The sequence below is a fragment of the Palaemon carinicauda genome, chromosome 10 (assembly GCF_036898095.1).
Source record: "Palaemon carinicauda isolate YSFRI2023 chromosome 10, ASM3689809v2, whole genome shotgun sequence".
In the NCBI taxonomy this organism is placed as follows: Eukaryota; Metazoa; Arthropoda; class Malacostraca; order Decapoda; family Palaemonidae; genus Palaemon; species Palaemon carinicauda.
This window is the reverse complement of record NC_090734.1, coordinates 96,696,781-96,700,760: the sequence shown is the minus strand read 5'-3', so window position 1 is coordinate 96,700,760 and position 3,980 is coordinate 96,696,781.

The window sequence follows — 3,980 nt, the reverse complement described above, 5'->3', positions numbered from 1 at the left end:
CGTAATATTATTCGAGATTTAGATGGAAAACAAATAAACATGATGTTGCTGGTGTACAAATAGTACTGATGATCATTTATTTCATCATTTATTTTAGAGAGAAAATGAGGTCGTTTATATGCAGTGAATAATTTTGCTAGATAACGAACAGATTATATACATCTGTATATACATTTATATATACACAAACACACACACACACACACAAACACACACACACACACACATATTATATATATATATATATATATATATATATATATATATATATATATATATATATATATATCTACAGTATATATATATATATATATATATATATATATATATATATATATATATATATATATATATATATATATATATATACATATATATATATGCATATACATATATATATATATATATATATATATATATATATATATATATATATATATGTATATATATATATATATATATATATATATATATATATATATATATATATATATATATGTATATATATATATATATATATATATATATATATATATATATATATATATATATATATATATATATATATATATGTGTGTGTGTGTGTGTGTGTGTGTGTGTGTGTTATTTTACATACTAAAATCCGAGATAAAAAGCATTAAAACACCTCTTATCATGAAAACTATGAGGTCATTATAAAAAGAAGGGAAGTTTCCCATTTTTCCTTTATATAGAAGCATAATTAAAGCATTGTCTCTCCATTAGAGTTACTTGAGGCTATAATTGCTTTATGTTGTTTAGGCTTGCTACGATTCCGTTGATAACCAAGAACCATTAATCATTTCCCTTATCACCTCCTACTTATAGGACATCCTCGAGGAGGTTTGATAGTTTCAATGAAAGTTTAATGAATAATGACCGTCAATTGATAAAAAACTTGAACCTCATGACTTCATCATACTGGAAAGGAATCGGGAAAAAAGATAAATGGATTTCATTGCATTTTAGAATTGTTCAGTTCCAGAATAATATTTCAAATGATAACAATTAAAAAATTGTAAGAATGACTTAACAGTTTCTGCTTAAAAGGAAATTGGGATTAAAGGAATGTTATCAGTAGATTTAAATTTTTCATATGTAAGTTGTCCCCTGCGTCACAAATATAGGTTCAATATCATATTGGAATTTGGGTCTAGCGACTCAGCATTGTGAAAAGGGCGTATGAAGAAATATGTTTCTTAGTCTGTGCGCGCGCGCCATTTTTGTGTGCTAAAGAGGACACGATAATATATATATATATATATATATATATATATATATATATATATATATATATATATATATATATATATATATATATATATATATATATATATATATATATATATGAATCATCGGTACATAAAATTATTTAATACAGCCACTGTAAAAACAATGAAATGAAAAATGAACGAGAAATATATTACCTGTAATTACTGTTAGTGTGATTTCAAAGAGTAATTCATCGTTTCTATAAAATATGACAAAATGAATAATTTCAACTCATATCATATCAGAATTCATGATGGCTATTTAAAAGGGTCATATGATGATAGATTATATCCATTAACCAGTTTGAGATTTAAAACCCATTTTAGCGAGCGAAATTCATCAGTGACCGTGATTTCAGTTTGGTGTATCATGGAATCAGATCTCAAATTAACCTCGAATATCTCTGTTATCATACTGATGCCGATATGAAGTTTTGAGGACTTTCCCACTGACCAATAATGAAAAAGGGACGAATTTAGTTTCTTGAGAACCAGGGTTTTTATGTTTCGTTTCTCTTACCAATAAAACTTTGAAACACCTAAACGCACTTATATATATATATATATATATATATATATATATATATATATATATATATATATATTATATATATATATATATATATATATAGATATATATATATATTATATATATCTATATATATATATCTATATATATATATATATATATATATATATATATATATATATATATATATATATATATATATATATAATATATATATATATATATATATATATATATATATATATATATATATATATATATATATATATATATATATATATATATATATATATCTTTCTTAGTGTGGATACATTAACGTGGTAAAAGGGTTTGCGTATCACCATGATCAGCAAAACTATACTAGTCAGGGATACCCATACTATAGTCATTTTTTTTAATGAGGCGCATTTGCACCGACTAACAGCGGTGCCCTTTTAGCACGGAACACTTTTCTCTTATCTGATTGGCTAGACTTATCTTGTCAAACCAATCAGCGATCAGGAAACTTTTAAAAGCGAAATGGGCGCCCCTGCGAGTCGGTGCAAATCTGTTTCACTAAAAATAATTGATTATAGGTTAGTTTGTTGTGAGCGAGAAGACCTAAATATCCAACCATGGCTAATAAGCAGTGGCTAGCGTTGTGATGAAAAGTGGACACATTCTAGACATTCTATAAGTTTTATTCCAGCTGTGACCAAGTTGTGGAATGATCTTCCTAATCGGGTGGTTGAATCAGTAGAACTTCAAAAGTTCAAAGTTGCAGCAAATGTTTTTATGTTGGACACACTGACATATGTCTATTTATAGTTTATATAAGGCATATCAGTTTTTACGTTGTTATTGTTTTTAGAATGATTTATTGTTAATTTGTTCTCATCATTTATTTATTTCCTTATTTCCTTTCCTCACTGGGCTATTTTTCCCCGTTGGAGCCCTTGGGCTTATAGCATCTTATTTTTTTTCAACTAGGGCTGAAGCTTACCTAGTAATAATGATAATAATAATAGTGAATGATACGAAAAGGTCTTGTTCCACATTCCCAGCCTGGAATTCCTGGACTCAATAAGGCCACCATTAAAAAAGGAACCTTGAAACACACAACGACTTTATCTAGGGAGGATCTTGCTGCGTAACTAGAAGAGCTGAGAAAAATGAATGGGGGACATAATAGGATTGAGCAAAATTAGAAGAAGTGGGAAATCTTATATAGAGTTAAAAACGGACAAAGAAAAGATTATTGACAGTGGAGGCCCCTGCCACAAGCCATGGCCTAATTAAATTTTTTTGGCTTATTTGAATATGTTTATATATATATATATATATATATATATATATATATATATATATATATATATATATATATATATATATATATATATATATATATATATATATATAAACATTTTATATATATATAAACATTATATATATATATATACATATATATATATATATATATATATATATATATATATATATATATATATATATATATATATATATATATATATATATATATATATATATATATAATATATATACATATACATATACATATACATATATATATATATATATATATATATATATATATATATATATATATATATATATATATATATATATATATCATTAATTAAATGCCAAGTAACAAACTACCAATTAGCTACGATGGTGAAGATGGGTTGATTTCAATTCTAAGTACAAAATACCTGAATTCCACAGGTATAAGTACAGAAGAATTGTCATTGACTTTTATCTTTCTTCGTGGCCAAGTGGCTTATAATCTTTATTCATTTCTTCTCATATATAGTTTATGTGTTTCCTTACTTCATTTCCTCACTGGGGTATTTTTCTCTATTGTATCCTATGAACTTATTTCATCCTGCGTTTACAACTAGGGTTGTAGCATAGCTAGTAATAATAGAAATATTGATAATAAGACTTGTGACGATAAAGACCAATCACACATGTGCGTAATCACACCTGTAGCTTCTGAAACAACAATGAAAAATTTTATTACTAGAGAGAGAGAGAGAGAGAGAGAGAGAGAGAGAGAGAGAGAGAGAGAGAGAGAGAGAGTTAGATTCAAGCAAATGTTATTTCGGGTTTATTTGAAAGTAGTACCCATAGAAAAGGTACTGCTTTTAAATGACACTTCA